Here is a 21,184-nt window from a genome sequence, read left to right as displayed (position 1 = left end):
CTGTGCTCTGTATCTAACTCTGTTAGTTTGCTTGGTCTACGGACCTCTATGTTCTATCTATTTTGTTTGTTCGTCTGTCTGCTTCTATTTATGTTAGGAGGTGTCCCATATTCCTCCCAGTCCTTAGTACTTGTAGGGATTCCCTCCCCACATCTATAGGTCTTCGTACAGACTAGATTAGGACTTTAGCAGGTCTGATCGCAGGATCAGGTTCCCTGTTACATCGTAGGGATTCAGCTGAGTCTCATAGTAGGGACAGATCTCCTCTCTTTCCTTAGCTTTGGTAGCAGAACATAACAGTAAGTCCAGCCAGCAAATTCTCTAAGGAAAGATTTTTCTGTTCCATCATGGTGTCGGTTCAGGATTTGGCTCATCGCCTGCAGGGACTCTCTCTGGAGGTGGCCGAGCTCCGTCAGCACGTGAGTAACTGTCCTGGAGCACATTTCTTGGAGCCTAAGGTATGTTTGCCGGATTTGTTTTTTGGTGAACACCGAGAATTTTTTTCATTTAAAAATGCTTGCTTATTGTATTTTCGTTTGAGACCTAAGTCCTCTGGGGATGAATCCCAGCGCGTAGGGTTCATAATGTCACTTTTGCGCAAAGAGCCTCAGGAGTGGGCCTTTTCTTTGCAACCTAGTGATTCATGCTTCAGATCAGTGGATAGTTTTTTTTCTGCTTTGGGACTATTATATGATGATCCTGACCGTGTCGCATCTGCTGAGACTGAGTTGAGACGTCTAAAACAAGGATCGGGTAATGTGGAAAAATATTGTACACATTTTCGTCGTTGGTCCACTCAAACAGGGTGGAACGATTCTGCTCTGAAAAGTCTATTTCTTGCTGGGCTCAGTGAAAGGGTTAAAGACCTGCTAATTGCTTATCCTACACCTGAAGATTTGCAACAGGCTATGCAATTAGCTATACGGGTGGATAGAAGACTGCGTGCTAGGGTTAATGAGAGCAAATCCTCTGCTATGTCAGTTTCTGGTTATGATAATGTGTGTACTAACAGTGGTGAACCGATGGAGATTGGATCGGTGGCACCTCGCTCTCAAGAAAAAGACCGTCGTTTTTCGCAAGGCTTGTGTTTCTACTGCGGAAAATCTGGTCATTTGATTAAAGGCTGTGAGCTTCGTATGAAGAAAGAAAAAAAAATGGTCAGTCACGCCCGTATTGCCTGTTTAAATTCCAAGGGTATATTTTTAGCTGCTTCCACGATTGCTCAGGAAAAATTAATGGAATTTCGGGTGTTTGTTGATTGCGGGTCTACACTGAATGTAATTGATGGGGGATTCGTGGAAAAACTCAATTTAAAACCTGAACCTTTGTCATCCCCCATTGCTGTGGTTTCTGTGGATGGCTCCCCTTTGAAGAATATTACTCTCAAGGTCAGTGAATTTCCTCTCACTATTAATGGTGTTCACCATGAGAAATTGGATTTGGTAGTGTTGAATAACTTGCCTTCTCCAGTAATATTGGGTTTGCCCTGGTTAAAATTTCACAATCCTGTACTGGATTGGTCTACCAGTGAAATTAAATCCTGGAGCCATAAATGTTATGACAAGTGTTGTAACGGGCGTATTGCAGCTTTGGATAGGGGAGAATTGCCTGTTCCTATTCAGGATTTTTGGAGAGTTTTTTCTGAGAAGGAATCGCAGGTTTTGCCTCCCCATAGAGACTATGATTGTTCTATTGAATTTGTCCCTGGAGCGACTCTTCCTAAGAGTCGTTTATTTAACCTTACTATTCCTGAGAGGAAGGCTTTGGAGGAATACATACAGACAAGCTTGGCCGCCGGTCACATTAGGCCCTCTAAGTCTCCTGTGGCGGTTGGATTTTTTTTTGTAAAAAAAAAGGACGGCGGTTTACGTCCTTGTCTGGATTTTCGTGAGATTAACAAAATTACGGTACGCAATCCTTAACCACTGCCATTGATTCCTGATCTGTTTAACCAGTTATTGGGGGCCAAGTGGTTCTCTAAAATTGACCTTAAGGGGGCATACAATCTGTTGCGCATGAAGGAGGGTGATGAATGGAAGACTGCTTTTAACACTCCTGTGGGTCATTTTGAGAATCTGGTTATGCCTTTTGGTCTCACTAATGCTCCTGCATTTTTTCAGAATCTGATTAATGACATCCTTAGACCTTTGATCGGTAAAAATGTGGTTGTGTATTTGGATGACATTTTGATTTATTCGCCAGATCTGGAGTCTCATTGGCGGAGCGTGCGTGAGGTATTACAGTTATTAATGGACAATTCGCTTTTTGCTAAGCTGGAGAAATGTGAGTTCGCTGTACAGAGAATTAGTTTTTTGGGCTACATTATCTCCAGCAAAGGTTTTGAGATGGATCCGGTTAAGGTTCAGGCTGTGCAGGAATGGCCTAGGCCTATTGGTTTGAAATCGATACAGAGGTTTTTGGGTTTCGCCAATTACTATAGAAAGTTCATAAAAATTTTTTCTAGTATTGTCAAACCTCTGACTGATCTCACCAGGAAAGGTGCTGATGCGGTTCAGTGGTCTTCTGAGGCCATTGAAGCTTTTGTGTATCTCAAGGAGAGGTTCACCTCTGCTCCCATCCTTATGCAGCCTGATGTTACTAGGCCGTTTTTGGTTGAGGTTGATGCTTCCTCTGTGGGGGTTGGCGCAGTATTGTCTCAGGATAACGGGGATGGATTACATCCCTGTGCCTTTTTTTCAAAAAAATTTTCGGAGACTGAATTGAATTACGATATTGGTAATCGGGAATTATTGGCTATTAAACTCGCATTTGAACACTGGCGCCACTTCTTGGAAGGTGCGGAATTTCCCGTTCAGGTTCTTACGGATCATAAAAATCTGATATATCTTGATGCTGCCAAGCGCCTGAATGCCCGTCAGGCTAGGTGGGCACTGTTTTTCTCGCGGTTTAATTTCTCCGTTACTTACATCCCTGGTACTAAGAATGTTAAGGCGGATGCGTTGTCTCGCAGTTTTTCTCCCATAGTCGGTGCTGAGAAAGAGGAAAACATTTTACAAGAAGGTGTTGTGATAGCTGCTTTAGACTCCGTTTTGGAAGATGAGATTCTTAAAGCTCAGGAGAATGCCCCATCTAACACTCCTCATGGGAGGTTGTTTGTGCCTGAGACCTTTAGGAGAGATTTGTTTGTTGAGTGTCACGAATCTCGGTTGGCAGGTCATCCCGGAATCTCTGAGACCAAGAGACTGGTGGGTCGCAGTTTTTGGTGGCCTGGATGGCAGAAGGAAGTCATTAAGTGGGTGCGCCAATGTACTATATGTGCTAGATCTAAGTCCTCACATACTCCTGCTGCGGGGTTGCTTTGTCCTTTGAAGGTCCCCAGTGCTCCTTGGACACATTTGGCTATGGACTTTATAACTGACCTTCCCCCCTCTGAGGGTTTTACTGTCATCTGGGTGGTCGTGGACCGCTTTAGCAAGATGTGTCACTTGGTTCCCTTCGTCAAACTGCCCTGCGCTAAAACTCTCGCTAAGGCCTTTGTCAAGGAAATTGTCAGACTTCATGGCGTTCCTACTGACATTGTTTCTGATAGGGGTCCTCAGTTCGTGGCTCGTTTTTGGCGTGCCTTTTGTGACAGGTTGGGAATTCATTTGTCGTTTTCGTCCGGATATCATCCTGAATCTAATGGCCAGACAGAAAGGAAAAACCAGGATGTTGAGCAGTTCTTGCGTTGTTTTGTGGCAGACAATCAAGAGGGGTGGTCTGAGTTTCTGCCACTTGCCGAATTTGCTCTGAACAATCATACATCTTCTTCTGCTGGTTGTTCGCCTTTTTTTTGTTGTTCTGGGAGACATCCGTCGTTTGGGTCGTTCTCCAAGTTGGGATCTGCCGTGCCTGAGGAGGAGAATTTTTCCGGTGATTTGGAAAGAGTTTGGACGGATGTGCGTGGTAATCTTCAGGAGGCCAACAGAAAATCTAAAGACTACTTTGATAGGAAACGACAGGAGGTTTTGTTCGCTGTTGGTGACATGGTTTGGTTGTCCTCTAGGAATCTGCGGTTGAGGATTCCTTCTAAGAAATTGGGTCCCAAGTTTGTAGGGCCCTTTAAGGTGCTTCAGGTTGTCAACCAATCTGCTGTTAGGTTGGAGGTTCCTACCTCCTGGAGAATTAATCCGGTCTTTCATGTCTCTCTGTTAAAAAAAGCTGTTGTGTCGGATGGTGACGCCTCTGCCTCTGTTCCTCCGGTGGTGGAGGACGGGGAATATGAAATTTCTCGCATCCTTGACTCTAGACGGTATAGAGGTAGTTTGCAGTATCTTGTGGCCTGGAAAGGTTTCGGACCCGAGGATAACTCTTGGGTGAGGTCAGATGATGTTTCCGCGTCCAGACTTATCAGAGCGTTTCACAGGAGATTTCCTGATAAGCCTGGTCCTAGGGGATCCGGAGGATCCTCTTAGAAGGGGGGGTACTGTTAGAACCTTGCTGTTAGTTTTTTTTTCCTTTGCTGGTCACATGACCTTGTTGGCCTATTTAGTCCTGCTCCGCCCTTCTGGCTTTGCTGGACTTCATTGTATATCTACTTTCTAGCTAGCCTGTGCTCTGTATCTAACTCTGTTAGTTTGCTTGGTCTACGGACCTCTATGTTCTATCTATTTTGTTTGTTCGTCTGTCTGCTTCTATTTATGTTAGGAGGTGTCCCATATTCCTCCCAGTCCTTAGTACTTGTAGGGATTCCCTCCCCACATCTATAGGTCTTCGTACAGACTAGATTAGGACTTTAGCAGGTCTGATCGCAGGATCAGGTTCCCTGTTACATCGTAGGGATTCAGCTGAGTCTCATAGTAGGGACAGATCTCCTCTCTTTCCTTAGCTTTGGTAGCAGAACATAACAATTAGTCCATCTATACTGACCTCCATCAGGTTGCAAATTAAAAATAATTTTTATCTGCATCTAGCTCTGAAAAAATATTTGGCCTTCTAGCAGTGTGTGGGACTTTCTCTATTAGTCCATCTATACTGACCTCCATCAGGTTGCAAATTAAAAATAATTTTTATCTGCATCTACCTCTGAAAAAATATTTGGGCTTCTAGCTGTGTGTGGGACTTGTTCTATTAATCCATCTATACAGACCTCCATCAGGTTGCAAACTGAATATAATTTTTTTCTGCATCTAGCTCTGAAAAAATATTTGGCCTTCTAGCAGTGTGTGGGACTTGTTCTATTAGTCCACCTATACTGACCTCCATCAGGTTGCAAATTCAAAATAATTTTTATCTGCATCTAGCTCTGAAAAAATATTGGGCCTTCTAGCAGTGTGTGGGACTTTCTCTATTAGTCCATCTATACTGACCTCCATCAGGTTGCAAATTAAAAATAATTTTTATCTGCATCTAGCTCTGAAAAAATATTGGGCCTTCTAGCAGTGTGTGGGACTTTCTCTATTAGTCCATCTATACTGACCTCCATCAGGTTGCAAATTCAAAATAATTTTTTGTCTGAATCTAGCTCTGAAAAAATGATTGGCCTTCTAGCAGTGTGTGGGACTTTCTCTATTAGTCCATCTATACTGACCTCCATCAGGTTGCAAATTAAAAATAATTTTTATCTGCATCTAGCTCTGAAAAAATATTTGGCCTTCTAGCAGTGTGTGGGACTTTCTCTATTAGTCCATCTATACTGACCTCCATCAGGTTGCAAATTAAAAATAAATTTTATCTGCATCTACCTCTGAAAAAATATTTGGGCTTCTAGCTGTGTGTGGGACTTGTTCTATTAATCCATCTATACAGACCTCCATCAGGTTGCAAACTGAATAAAATTTTTTTCTGCATCTACCTCTGAAAAAATATTTGGGCTTCTAGCTGTGTGTGGGACTTGTTCTATTAGTCCATCTATACTGACCTCCATCAGGTTGCAAATTGAATATAATTTTTTTCTGCATCTAACCCAGCCAATAGTTTTGGCCTAATACCACAGTTTGGCCACTCAGCTCTGCTCGGTTCCCATCCATTGTTTTTTTGTGCAAACAACTCCAGAGTTGTGAATTAGTTAACCACCAAAATGAGTGGAAAAAGGCCTGCTGCTGGTGGAAAGGGGAATAGGCGTGTTGGGAAGGGGAAAAAAGGTTGTGTCCGTGTGGTAGGTGTTAAAGCAACAGTAACATCTGCAGAAGAAAGACCATCTTCCAGCCAAACTAAAATGTCTACTTCTTTTAGCGGACAATGTGATAAGATCCCTTTCTTACGGCCACGCCAATCGCTACAAATTCCAGATGAGGCACAAAAACAGCAGGTGCTTCAACGGATATCAAGTGCTCCTTTAAGTGGGCTCTCCTCCACATCAACTTCAACATCACAAATACTCCAGTCCTCAAAGGTGTCACCCCAATCGCACTTGCTTCCTCACAGCTCCCAATTCTCCAGCTGCCCGTCTGAGTATGAGGTAGAACAGATGGTTGAGTCTGCAGAGCTGTTTACTCATACTATAGCCTGGGAATCAGAGGTCGACTCCAGCGCTTCTGTGAATCCAGACGAGGAAATGATCTGCACTGATGCCCAGAATCTTTATGAGTCGGATCCAGGACCAGACGCAGAAGGTTCTGACCATAATGTAGACCCTCATTCCCAAACTGTAACTCCTGTTGGTGGAGACAATGAGGAAGACGATGATAAGACTCAAATACCTGATTGGAGCGACAACTTTAGTTTTTTGTCAGGGCAGGAACAGGTTGGCTCTGAGGACGACGGGTGTGATAACGCACAGGGTGATGATGATGAGGTTGGAGATCCCACTTACTGTCAACCCACAGTCAGCCAAGAGATGAGGTCAGCAGAGGAGGTGGAGGAAGATGCTAGTGACGACGAGGTCAGGTTGCGCCTTCCTGGACAGAGACGTAGTACTGGAAGCACGTCAACAACTGCATCCTCAAACACAACTCTGCCTCTCACCACAAGTCGTGGTGGCTCTTCAGGTCGCATGGGTGCTAAGCCTTGCATAGCCTGGGCATTTTTTCAGATCGATAAAGATGACCCAACTCGTGTTATCTGTAACATTTGTCAGCAAAAGCTAAGTAGAGGCCAAAAAATACATAGTTTGAGTACTTCATGCATGAACCGGCACATGGACATGAAGCATAAGTTGCAGTGGGAAGCTCAGTGTGCTACAATGCGGCCTAGCCGGCCGGTCCAACCACCGTCTGCCATATCTTGTGCATCCGCGGCCTCTTCATCCTCTGTGACTGGGGGGACAGCAGTCACACCTGTTTTGGGGCGCAGACCTGCCACCTCTTTACCCGCAACAGCCAGCGTGATTGGCAGGTCATCATTTTCTTTGGAGGTGGTAACACCAGCTGGTCTTGAGCGCTGTCCGACATCGATAGCACCACCTTTGGATCAAGGCAACCTAACATGTCCGCCTGCATCTTCCTCACAGACCGGCAGTTTGCCGGGGACACCCTTATCAACCCCGTCTAAGCACAATAGCCAGCCCTCAGTCCCTCAGATGTGGACAAGTAAAAGACCATTTCCTCCTAGCCATGAGAAAGCTAAGAGGTTGAATTTCACCATCTGCAAGCTCTTGGCTACAGAAATGCTGCCTTTCCGCCTGGTGGACACAGAGGATTTTCGAGACCTTATGTCCATCGCAGTGCCCCAGTACCAGATGCCCAGTCGGCACTACTTCTCAAAGAAAGGTGTGCCTGCGCTCCACCAGCATGTCGCACACAACATCACCGCTTCTTTGAGAAACTCTGTGTGTGACAGGGTGCATTTCACCACAGACACTTGGACGAGTAGGCATGGACAGGGGCGTTACATGTCGCTGACTGGGCACTGGGTAACTATGCTGACAGATAAGCGCACGCGGCTCTCCACTGATAATGTAGACAGACTCACGTTCATAAAGATGAACAAATCATGGATCCGAAACAACTTTTCTACCCCTGTGTCATCCTGGGGAGAGTAAAAGCTTGATGATTGGTTAAAATCACCCTACCAACCGTTTTAAGCTTTCAAATTACTAATCATGTTTATCTGTATCTTGGCTGGAAAATAATTTGGGCTTTGTAGCAGTGTGCAGCACTGATTCTATTAGGCCATCTATAATAAGCTCCACCAGATTTAAAATTACTAATCATGTTTATCTGTATCTTGACTGGAAAATAATTTGGGCTTTGTAGCAGTGCGCAGCACTGATCCTATTAGGCCATCTATACTAAAGCTTCACCAGATTTAAAATTAATAATAATTTTTAGCTGCATCTAGCCCGGAAAATAATTTTGGGGCTCCGAGATGCGCAAGACACATAAGTGCCTTCTTGCTGCACTACCTGCAGCATGACCCTCATATTGTCAGAATTCGAAGTAATCATGACTACTGGGTTGCCACACTCTTAGATCCCCCAAACTTTTCGATCAACCTTTTCATTTTAATAAAGACCAAAAAAATGGTCATTTTTGAAATTATAAGCATTAGCAGGTTGTTAGAAACTGAAATCAAACAGTTTTCAACTCAAAACTTTATTCTAGGTGATGTTACATTTTCACATAGGACCCCTTGTTCGAAAGGAGCTTCTGAACACTCTCGTCCATTGAATTTGTCAGGTTTTGGATGGTTTCTGCTTCAATTGTTTTGCATGAGGACAGAATACCCTCCCAGAGCTGTTGCTTAGATGTGAACTGCCTCCCGCCATCATAGACACTCCTTTTAATGATGCTCCAAAGGTTCTGAATGGGGTAGAGGTCAGGGGAGCATGGGGGTCACACCATAAGTTTGTCCCCTTTTATGCCCATATCAGCCAGAGATGCAGATGTTTTATGTGCAGCATGAGATGGTGCATTATCATGCAAAAAAATGATCTTGCTGTGAAATACACGGTTCTTCTTCTTGAACCATGGCAGGAAGTGCTGTTTGAGAAAATCCACATACATTATGGAGTTCATCTTTAGCGCCTTCAGGGATCCTAAAGGGGCCGACAATCTCTCTCCCCATGATTCCAGCCCAAAACATTACTCCACCTCCTCCTTGTTGGCGCTGTAGCCGTGTTTGCGTGGGGTGTCCATCAACCAGCCATCCTCCACTCCATCCATCTGGACCATCGAGCGCTGCACGGCACTCATCCGTGAACAAAACAGTTTTGAAATCAGTCTTCATGTAATGTTTGGCCCACTGGAGCCGTTTCTGCTTGTGTGAAGTGGATAGAGTAGGTCGACAGGATGGCGTATGCACAGCTGCAAACCTCTGAAGGACCCTGCATCTTGTTGTTCGGGGGACGTTGGAGGCACAAGCAGCTTCAAAAACTTGTCTGCTGCTATGACAAGGCTTTTTTGCCGCTGCTCTTTCAACCTGACGTAATTGCCTGTAGGAAAGAGTCCTCAATTTGCCCTTATCAGCACGCACACGTGTGTACTGTGAATCAGCTACATACTTCTTGATTGCCAAGACACTTCATCCTGATCATCGCACAATGTTGATTGTAGTCATGCCTTGACCTAAACACTCCACAATTTGTTGCTTCTCAGCAGCCGACACATCCTTTTTCTTTCCCATTTTGGCAGAAAATGTAGGCTGCTTAATAATGTGAGACAGCCTTCTTAAGTAGTCTTGCCTTTCATTGGACACACCTGCCAAACTAATTAGCACAGGTGTCTGCAATTGCTTACAGTGATATAAAGAGCCCTGACACACAGCACCATCAATGAGTTTAACTGACAAACAAACAAATTCTTCCCTTATCACTCCTAAACACTTTTTGCATAATAATTTGGAACACAGTGTACATGTGCTTTTCCACAAAACACCAGTGGTTCACGTAGTGAATCTTACAGTTCTAACTTGCCAACCGTGGTCTGTATGGAGTTGTTCAATAAAGGGCCCAAAATTAAGATAACATAGATGGGAGAGGTCTCTATGAATAGGAATTCCTAAGTATTTGATACCCTGTGAGGGCCAGGCAAAGGGAAAGTTGGACTGGATGGAATCCTATATGGATTTGGGGAGGGAGACATCGAGGGCCTCAGACTTCGCTGCATTGATTTTAAAATTTGACCATGTAACAAAGTGATCTATTTCAGCCATAACAGCATGGATGGATATATGTGATTGAGTGATATATACTAGGACATCATCAGCAAATAGAGAGCACTTGTACTCGGTGCCTCCCACCTCAATCCACCTAATATTGGGGTTATGGCGAATTGATGAGAGCAGGTGCTCCGTCACTAGGATGTATAAGAGAGGGGACAGAGAACATCCCTGCCTTGTCCCATTGGTGATTGTGAAAGGTGATGAAAATGTTCTGACGCGCCCCCTGGGCCTTGGGACACCCGGAGCCGGACCCTTTTTGGTGGATGCTGGTGGTTGTAGTCTCCGTGGCGGCGACCCGGTTCCGTGGCTCAGGGCGGTCAAACCAGTGGCGGAACTATTTATGTGGTTTTGATGTTTAAATATCCGACTACGCCACCCGTGGATTGCGGTCAGAGTGAACCGCCGCTCCAGGGCAGACCGCTGAGGCTGGTGTTGTGGGTGCAGCAGAGCGTAGCATAACTCCCCACAGGAGGAGTATAGCCTCAGGGCAGTGTATGCGGAGGATGGGGGTGATGGTGCAGGGCAGCAGCAGTAACGACACGGAGTCAGTGATGCAGTCCAGGGCCTTTACTCACAGTTCTTATTATCCAGACCACGTCTGCAGGTAACGGCTGCCCACGTTGTACTGTGCTCACCAGGTGAGGGGCTCAGACAACTCCCAGATAACTTTGGAGCGCTTCACAGGACCCCCTTTGTGTGTCCTTTGTCTGGACTTTCTTACCAACCCTTCTGTCCGGCTGCCTCGGGCCTCCTCTTGGTAAACTTGGCGCCAGTTTCCCTGACCCTATGTGGTGCCTTCCTAGCGGGTGTAGCGAGGGGCTGCGCCACATAAAATGTCACAGCCTCCTGTTTCTAGCTGAGGGTCGTTTCCTGCCTCCACTAGTTTCGGGGACCGGTCTCCCCCTTTGGCCTGACCCCTCCACGCAGGTGGATTCGGGCGTGCGGTGGCGACTCGCCCGTCCGCACCCCTGGGATCCCTTCGTTCTTCGTTCCTGGAGCCTTCTCCGCTCCTCTTCCTTCCTTCTCCCTCTTCCAGGCCTGGGCCTCTGTTACTAGGCCCGCCTCCGGAGCAGAGCTCATGCAGAGCCCCTGCTCCCTGCCACTTCTGCTCAGACTTCTCTGCACTGAACTAAGATGGTGCCCACCTTTTATACTCCCTTCTCAATGCACCCAGGAACTGCTTCCTCCCTGCTCCTGCACTACAGGGTTCCCCTTCCTCAGTGTTCCCTCCCCCCACTCCAGCCAGGGACAGGGACTGTCGTGCCCATCTCAGGGGCATATTGGTCACCCTGCCCCACGGCAATGTGGTGTAATGCATGCAGGTGTCGGGTCCTGATCCACACTACATCCTTACCTGAGAGTGAGATATCACACCTCTGGGTGAGGTGCAATACCTCTGTAGCAACCGAGCCCTCAGGGTGCTACAGTTCCATTTATCTTCAGCCTAGGTGACGTATTGCGATACAGGGCCGTGATTTTGGCTATAAAAGGGTCCCCTAGACCCCTACCACAAGCTTTTTAAGAGAATCATATATGGCGTGCCAGGAGACTCTATGGAATGCTTTCTCAGCATCCAACGAGAGTATCTAATTACAAATTTTTAACTGCATCTAGCCCAGGAAATACTTTGTGCCTAGTAGCAGTGTCTGCTAGTCAGCGGATTATCCCGGCTGTTAAGCAAGCTACACCACCTGTAGTTTGGACACTTAATTTTTTCAAAGGAAATGCTTCGGGACCACGGGATACTCAGTGAAGAGCATCAGGAGGCACCCCAAGGCATAGGGGCTGGGACTGGCAGTAGGATGCCTTGCGGTGGACAGCCGAGCTCGATCCTTATAAAAGCTTTTTAACTGCAGCAGCTTTAGTGGACGCTACTGGAGCTGGAATTACGCGGCTGCTGGCATGAGACTTGCCCTCCAATAGATCCTTGTAAATGGATTTAAAGTGTATTCATTCAAATTAGAGAGACAATTTAAATTAAAAAGCTTAGAGCTGCCTCCACCACAGGGGGGCTCGCTCGACCCACCAGCGGACAGGCACCAGTATTGGGAGAGGGGGGCTGGCCGTCAGGGTTCACCGCGGCTCTGGCACAAACCCGGCGACACGGAGGTGGCACGGGCAGGAGCGGACTGAACGTGTCGGCTTCTCACTTTTTGGATTTTAGAAGGGCATGACATGCCTATATCTGTGTCTCCCCCTCCTTTTACTCCTCCACCTCTTTTCTTTTCGCATGACTATATGTACTTGTCACTTTTCCATGTGTTAGTTGTGTCTTCTGAGCAGTTTGTCAGCTTTTGGACACCTTTGAAGGTGTTTTCTATGTGTTTCTATGTGTTTTTGTTTGCCTGCCATTGGTTTTAACGGTGTTCGAAGGTGTTCGACGAACAGTTCGGCGAACACACGGGTGTTCGACGAACCGAACCGAACTCGAACACTACGGGGGTGGCTCAACACTAAAATTGATGCCACTTTGGTGGGTTTAGGCCCTAATTTTTTGAATTGTGGAGAATCCTGATTGGATCTCTCCATCTATTGGGTTGGCTGTAGCGGAAGAGTTGTTGGTCTCCATTATACTAGTTCTATTGTAGTGAAATTAATTCTTTGGTGCAGATATTTTTGTCACAGGGGTACACAAGATATAATCAAAATTGGTTTTCTTAGTACCCTGGTATATAAAGCAGACTATATTTCATTTTTAATTTTTCAGTGCTGATATTGTTCTCCATACAGAGGTACACATTAGTAATGAGAGAGCACTAAATGTGCTCAACTTAGTGGTTCAGCGGTTTCTCAAAACCTACCCAGATCTGCCAGCGCTGCTTGTGAAAGTATAACGCGTGTGTGCCCATTTCAGAAAGTCAGCTATAGCTTCCGCCTCCCTGGCAGTGCTTCAGCAGCATATGCAGCTTCCAGCTCACCGATTGTTGTGCGATGTCACTACACGTTTGTGAGTAGAGATGAGCGGTGTTCGACTCGAACTGTTCGCCAATCTCAAATTTGAGCTGTTTTGGGCGGTGTTCGAGCCGTTCGGCGAACGCGAACAATTTGAAAAAAATTTGGCTGTTCTAGGTTATGTAACTGTTCGTGCACCAAAATCATAACTGGATTTTTTCTCAGTAATGCTGAAAATTAATGTTAATACGCAGTTTGAGTGTACAGCGGGGCGGGGGGAGGGGCAGGGGATTGATCTCTGCAGAAATAATGAAGATTTCCATTTTTTTTTCTCTTTCCCGCATTTACAGTGGGGAGGTGCAATCTGTCAGCCTATCAGCAGCGCACACACGGAGCGAAGTGCTTTTTTTCACACAAGCAAGGGCATGTGTCATTGGCAGTGTATGTCACATGTCCTTGCCCTATAAGACCCAGCCATTTTCCCCGTCGCCACCATTTTCTCACTGCTGCAGCTGCGTGTTAGACGGCACCGCTGTTGCTGTGTGCGCTATACTTTGTTAATTTCAAGCCAATTTTCGCACAAATCTACAGATAGCTTGGGAGTAGGGAATAGTTGTGATTGCAGTCCTTTTAAGGACTAGGTTACATTATTTCCTACGTCTTTTATCAGGCAGGTCTGTGCTCTTAAATATATAGGTTGGGAGTAAAGACTAATTGTAATTGCAGTCCTTTTCAGGGCTAGGTTACATCAGTTCCTATCACTTTTATGAGGCAGGTCTGTGCTCTTAAATAGATAGGTTGGGAGTAAAGACTAATTGTAATTGCAGTCCTTTTGAGGGCTAGGTTACATCAGTTCCTATCACTTTTTGCCAGGCAGCTCTGTTTTAGTGCTGTGCCAGTTTTTTTCACAGCTTTTGGCTAAATCTAGCAAAGCAAATCCTTTTTGGCCTCTTGCAGTGTGTGTTAGTCAGTGGAGTAGCCTATCTGTGTTGCAAGCTACACCACCTGTGTATAGAATACCAATTTTTTTTACTGCACATAGTGAAGTAAAACCTTTTGGGCATAGCATCATTCTGTTAGTCCATCTATACTAACCTCCACCAGGTTGCAAATAGAGATGAGCGTTGTTCTACTCGAACTGTTCGCCAATCTCAAATTCGAGCTGTTTTGGGCGGTATTCGAGCCGGTCGGCGAACACGAACAATTTGAGAAAAATTCGGCTGTTCGAGGTTATGTTCGATAACTGTTCGTGCACCAAAATCATAACTGGATTTTTTCTCAGTAATGATGAAAATTAATGTTAATACGCAGTTTGAGTGTACAGCGGGGCGGGGGGAGGGGCAGGGGATGGATCTCTGCAGGAACAATGAAGATCTCCATTTTTTTTTCTCTTTCCCGCATTTGCAGTGGGGAGGTGCAATCTGTCAGCCTATCAGCAGCGCACACACGGAGCGATGTGCTTTTTTTCACACAAGCAAGGGCATGTGTGATTGGCAGTGTATGTCACATGTCCTTGCCCTATAAGACCAAGCCATTTTCCCCGTCGCCACCATTTTCTCACTGCTGCAGCTGCGTGTTAGACGGCACCGCTGTTGCTGTGTGCGCTATACCTTGTTAATTTCAAGCCAATGTTCGCACAAATATACAGATAGCTTGGGAGTAGGGAATAGTTGTGATTGCAGTCCTTTTAAGGACTAGGTTACAGCATTTCCTACGACTTTTATCAGGCAGGTCTGTGCTCTTAAATAGATAGATTGTGGGAGTAAAGACTAATTGTAATTGGAGTCCTTTTCAGGACTAGGTTACATCAGTTCCTATCAGTTTTTGCCAGGCAGGTCTGTGCCAGTGCTGTGCAAGTTTTTTTCACAGCATTTGGCTGAATCTAGCAAAGCTAATCCTTTTTGGCCTATTGCAGAGTGTGTTAGTCAGTGGAGTAGCCTATCTGTGTTGCAAGATATACCACCTGTGTATAGAATACCAATTTTTTTACTGCACCTAGTGAAGTAAAATCTTTTGGGCATAGCATCATTCTATTAGTCCATCTATACTGACCTCCATCAGGTTGCAAACTGAATATAATTTTTTTCTGCATCTAGCTCTGAAAAAATATTTGGGCTTCTAGCAGTGTGTGGGACTTGGTCTATTAGTCCATCTATACTGACCTCCATCAGGTTGCAAATTAAAAATAATTTTTTTCTTCATTTAGCTCTGAAAAAATATTTGGGCTTCTAGCAGTGTGTGGGACTTGTTCTATTAGTCCTTCTATACTGACCTCCAGCAGGTTGCAAATTGAATATAATTTTTTTCTGCATCTAGCTCTGAAAAAATATTTGGGCTTCTAGCGGTGTGTGGGACTTGGTCTATCAGTCCATCTATACTGACCTCCATCAGGTTGCAAATTAAAAATAATTTTTTTCTGCATCTAGCTCTGAAAAAATATTTGGGCTTCTAGCAGTGTGTGGGACTTGGTCTATTAGTCCATCTATACTGACCTCCATCAGGTTGCAAATTAAAAATAATTTTTTTCTTCATTTATCTCTGAAAAAATATTTGGGCTTCTAGCAGCGTGTGGGACTTGTTCTATTAGTCCATCTATACTGACCTCCATCAGGTTGCAAATTAAAAATAATTTTTTTCTGCATCTAGCTCTGAAAAAATATTTGGGCTTCTAGCAGTGTGTGGGACTTGGTCTATTAGTCCATCTATACTGACCTCCATCAGGTTGCAAATTAAAAATAATTTTTTTCTGCATCTAGCTCTGAAAAAATATTTGGGCTTCTAGCAGTGTGTGGGACTTGGTCTATTAGTCCATCTATACTGACCTCCATCAGGTTGCAAATTGAATAAAAAAATTTTCTGCATCTAGCTCTGAAAAAATATTTGGGCTTCTAGCGGTGTGTGGGACTTGGTCTATTAGTCCATCTATACTGACCTCCATCAGGTTGCAAATTAAAAATAATTTTTGGCCTAATACCACAGTTTGGCCACTCAGCTCTGCTCGGTTACCATCCATTGTTTTTTTGTGCAAACAACTCCAGAGTTGTGAATTAGTTAACCACCAAAATGAGTGGAAAAAGGCCTGCTGCTGGTGGAAAGGGGAATAGGCGTGTTGGTAAGGGGAAAAAAGGTTGTGTCCGTGGGGTAGGTGCAGAAGAAAGACCATCTTCCAGCCAAACTAAAATGTCTACTTCTTTTAGCGGACAATGTGATAAGATCCCTTTCTTACGGCCACGCCAATCGCTACAAATTCCAGATGAGGCACAAAAACAGCAGGTGCTTCAACGGATATCAAGTGCTCCTTTAAGTGGGCTCTCCTCCACATCAACTTCAACATCACAAATACTCCAGTCCTCAAAGGTGTCACCCAAATCGCACTTGCTTCCTCACATCTCCCAAATCTCCAGCTGCCCGTCTGAGTATGAGGTAGAACAGATGGTTGAGTCTGCAGAGCTGTTTACTCATACTATAGCCTGGGAATCAGAGGTCGACTCCAGCGCTTCTGTGAATCCAGACGAGGAAATGATCTGCACTGATGCCCAGAATCTTTATGAGTCGGATCCAGGACCAGACGCAGAAGGTTCTGACCATAATGTAGACCCTCATTCCCAAACTGTAACTCCTGTTGGTGGAGACAATGAGGAAGACGATGATAAGACTCAAATACCTGATTGGAGCGACAACTTTAGTTTTTTGTCAGGGCAGGAACAGGTTGGCTCTGAGGACGACGGGTGTGATAACGCACAGGGTGATGATGATGAGGTCGGAGATCCCACTTACTGTCAACCCACAGTCAGCCAAGAGATGAGGTCAGCAGAGGAGGTGGAGGAAGATGCTAGTGACGACGAGGTCAGGTTGCGCCTTCCTGGACAGAGACGTAGTACTGGAAGCACGTCAACAACTGCATCCTCAAACACAACTCTGCCTCTCACCACAAGTCGTGGTGGCTCTTCAGGTCGCATGGGTGCTAAGCCTTGCATAGCCTGGGCATTTTTTCAGATCGATAAAGATGACCCAACTCGTGTTATCTGTAACATTTGTCAGCAAAAGCTAAGTAGAGGCCAAAAAATACATAGTTTGAGTACTTCATGCATGAACCGGCACATGGACATGAAGCATAAGTTGCAGTGGGAAGCTCAGTGTGCTACAATGCGGTCTAGCCGGCCGGGCCAACCACCGTCTGCCATATCTTGTGCATCCGCGGCCTCTTCATCCTCTGTGACTGGGGGGACAGCAGTCACACCTGTTTTGGGGCGCAGACCTGCCACCTCTTTACCCGCAACAGCCAGCGTGATTGGCAGGTCATCATTTTCTTTGGAGGTGGTAACACCAGCTGGTCTTGAGCGCTGTCCGACATCGATAGCACCACCTTTGGATCAAGGCAACCTAACATGTCCGCCTGCATCTTCCTCACAGACCGGCAGTTTGCCGGGGACACCCTTATCAACCCCGTCTAAGCACAATAGCCAGCCCTCGGTCCCTCAGATGTGGACAAGTAAAAGACCATTTCCTCCTAGCCATGAGAAAGCTAAGAGGTTGAATTTCACCATCTGCAAGCTCTTGGCTACAGAAATGCTGCCTTTCCGCCTGGTGGACACAGAGGATTTTCGAGACCTTATGTCCGTCGCAGTGCCCCAGTACCAGATGCCCAGTCGGCACTACTTCTCAAAGAAAGGTGTGCCTGCGCTCCACCAGCATGTCGCACACAACATCACCGCTTCTTTGAGAAACTCTGTGTGTGACAGGGTGCATTTCACCACAGACACTTGGACGAGTAGGCATGGACAGGGGCGTTACATGTCGCTGACTGGGCACTGGGTAACTATGGTGACAGCAGGACAAGGGGCTGCTGTCCAAGTCTTGCCGTCCCCACGAGTTGTGCGTCAATCCTCTTTATGTCATTTTTCCTCCACTGCTTCTGCCTCCTCAACCTCCTCTCGGTCTTCCACCTGCACCCAAAGCCTGTCTGGTCATGCCACAAGCTTTCTAACTGCGCAGAAGGGATCCTGCACACCTCCTTACTATGCTGGCAGTAGGGCTCAACGTCATCAGGCGGTTTTTACATTGAAATGTCTGGGAAATGTGAGTCACACAGCTGAGGAGTTGTGGTCAGCTCTGGAGAACCAATTTCATGAATGGTTGTCTCCACTGGACCTGAAACCAGGGAAGGCCGTGTGCGACAATGCTGCAAACCTGGGTGCGGCCCTTCGCCGGGGCAATGTCACACACGTGCCTTGTATGGCTCACGTGTTGAACCTGGTTGTCCAGCAATTTTTAGCCCACTATCCCAGACTAGATGGCCTTCTGCAGAGGGCACGGTCGCTGTGTGCTCACTTCCGCCGTTCGCATCCCGCAGCTCAGCGACTTACATCTCTACAGAAGTCGTTGGGCCTGCCACTTCACCGGCTAAAATGCGATGTGCCTACCCGGTGGAATTCAACTCTGCACATGTTGCAGCGACTGTGGCAGCACCGACAAGCCCTGGTGCAATACGTTCTGACGTATAGCCTGGGCCAACGAGATTCAGAGGTGGGGCAAATCACGCTGGAGGAGTGGTCTCAGATCAGGGACCTATGCACCCTTCTGCACAGTTTTGAAATGGCGACGAAGATGTTTAGTGCTGACGATGCCATTATCAGCATGACTATTCCGGTGATTTACATGCTGGAGCACATGTTAAACAGAATTCGGAGTCAGGTGGTGGCACAAGAGGATGTGGAGGAAGTAGAGGAGGAGGAGTTGTATGCGGAAGGGCTAACATCTGCAAGGTCCAGACGGTCGGCAGCACCAGGGCGGCAGGCATGTGAGGGTGGGGGAGATGATTTTACCAGGGCGCATGGTAGCAGCCAAACTAGTGAGGAAGGTGCAGGAGCCCAGGAAGAAGTGGAGGACGAACTGATGGAAGACTCATCAGATGAGGGAGACCTTGATCACATTTCTGTTGTGCGAGGTTGGGGGGAGAGGACAGAGGAAGGAAGCATGATTGTTACCTCGCCACCAACACAACAGGGACTTGGTGCTCCTGGATGCGCAACACACATGAGTGCCTTCTTGCTGCACTACCTGCAACATGACCCTCGAATTGTGAGAATTAGAAATAATCCTGACTACTGGGTTGCCACACTGTTAGATCCCCGGTACAAAAGTAAATTTGCAGAAATTATTCCTGCCATAGAAAGGGATGCACGCATGCAGGAGTATCAGCAGAGACTGTTGCAGAATCTTACATGTGCTTTTCCACAAAACACCAGTGGTGCACGTAGTGAATCTCACAGTTCCAACTTGCCAACCGTGGTCTGTATGGAATTGTTCAATAAAGGGCCCAAAATTAAGATAACATAGATGGGAGAGGTCTCTATGAATAGGAATTCCTAAGTATTTGATACCCTGTGAGGGCCAGGCAAAGGGAAAGTTGGACTGGATGGAATCCTATATGGATTTAGGGAGGGAGACATCGAGGGCCTCAGACTTCGCTGCATTGATTTTAAAATTTTACCATGTAACAAAGTGATCTATTTCAGCCATAACAGCAGGGATGGATATATGTGATTGAGTGATATATACTAGGACATCATCAGCAAATAGAGAGCACTTGTACTCGGTGCCTCCCACCTCAATCCACCTAATATTGGGGTTATGGCGAATTGATGAGAGCAGGTGCTCCGTCACTAGGATGTATAAGAGAGGGGACAGAGGACATCCCTGCCTTGTCCCATTGGTGATTGTGAAAGGTGATGAAAATGTTCTGACGCACCCCCTGGGCCTTGGGACACCCGGAGCCGGACCCTTTTTGGTGGATGCTGGTGGTTGTAGTCTTCGTGGCGGCGATCCGGTTCCGTGGCTCAGGGCGGTCAAACCAGTGGCGGAACTATTTATGTGGTTTTGATGTTTAAATGTCCGACTACGCCACCCGTGGATTGCGGTCAGAGTGAACCGCCGCTACAGGGCAGACCGCTAAGGCTGGTGTTGTGGGTGCAGCAGAGCGTAGCATAACTCCCCACGGGAGGAGTATAGCCTCAGGGCAGTGTATGCGGAGGATGGGGGTGATGGTGCAGGGCAGCAGCAGTAACGACACGGAGTCAGTGATGCAGTTCAGGGCCTTTACTCACAGTTCTTATTATCCAGACCACGTCTGCAGGTAACGGCTGCCCACGTCGTACTGTGCTCACCAGGTGAGGGGCTCAGACAACTCCCAGATAACTTTGGAGCGCTTCACAGGACCCCCTTTGTGTGTCCTTTGTCTGGCCTTTCTTACCAACACTTCTGTCCGGCTGCCTCGGGCCTCCTCTTGGTAAACTTGGCGCCAGTTTCCCTGACCCTATGTGGTGCCTTCCTAGCGGGTGGAGCAAGGGGCTGCGCCACATAAAATGTCAGAGCCTCCGGTTTCTAGCTGAGGGTCGTTTCCTGCCTCCACTAGTTCGGGGACCGGTCTCCCCCTTTGGCCTGACCCCTCCACGCAGGTGGATTCGGGCGTGCGGTGGCGACTCGCCCGTCCGCACCCCTGGGATCCCTTCATTCCTCGTTCCTGGAGCCTTCTCTGCTCCTCTTCCTTCCTTCTCCCTCTTGCAGGCCTGGGCCTCTGTTACTAGGCCCGCCTCCGGAGCAGAGCTCATGCAGAGCCCCTGCTCCCTGCCACTTCTGCTCAGACTTCTCTGCACTGAACTAAGATGGTGCCCACCTTTTATACTCCCTTCTCAATGCACCCAGGAACTGCTTCCTCCCTGCTCCTGCACTGCAGGGTTCCCCTTCCTCAGTGTTCCCTCCCCCCACTCCAGCCAGGGACAGGGACTGTCGTGCCCATCTCAGGGGCATATTGGTCGCCCTGCCCCACGGCAATGTGGTGTAATGCATGCAGGTGTCGGGTCCTGATCCACACTCCATCCTTATCTGAGAGTGAGATATCACACCTCTGGGTGAGGTGCAATACGTCTGTAGCAACCGAGCCCTCGGTGCTACAGTTCCATTTATCTTCAGCCTAGGTGACGTATTGTGATACAGGGCCGTGATTTTGGCTATAAAAGGGTCCCCTAGACCCCTACCCCAAGCTTTTTAAGAGAATCATATATGGCGTGCCAGGAGACTCTATGGAATGCTTTCTCAGCATCCAACGAGAGTATCTACTTACAAATTTTTAACTGCATCTAGCCCAGGAAATACTTTGTGCCTAGTAGCAGTGTCTGCTAGTCAGCGGATTATCCCGGCTGTTAAGCAAGCTACACCACCTGTAGTTTGGACACTTAATTTTTTCAAAGGA

This window comes from Phyllobates terribilis, unplaced genomic scaffold (assembly GCF_046119375.1).
Source record: "Phyllobates terribilis strain yellow unplaced genomic scaffold, ASM4611937v1 Scaffold_12__6_contigs__length_324123572, whole genome shotgun sequence".
In the NCBI taxonomy this organism is placed as follows: Eukaryota; Metazoa; Chordata; class Amphibia; order Anura; family Dendrobatidae; genus Phyllobates; species Phyllobates terribilis.
The sequence above is the reverse complement of the archived record's forward strand: the minus strand, read 5'-3'. Positions refer to the sequence as shown.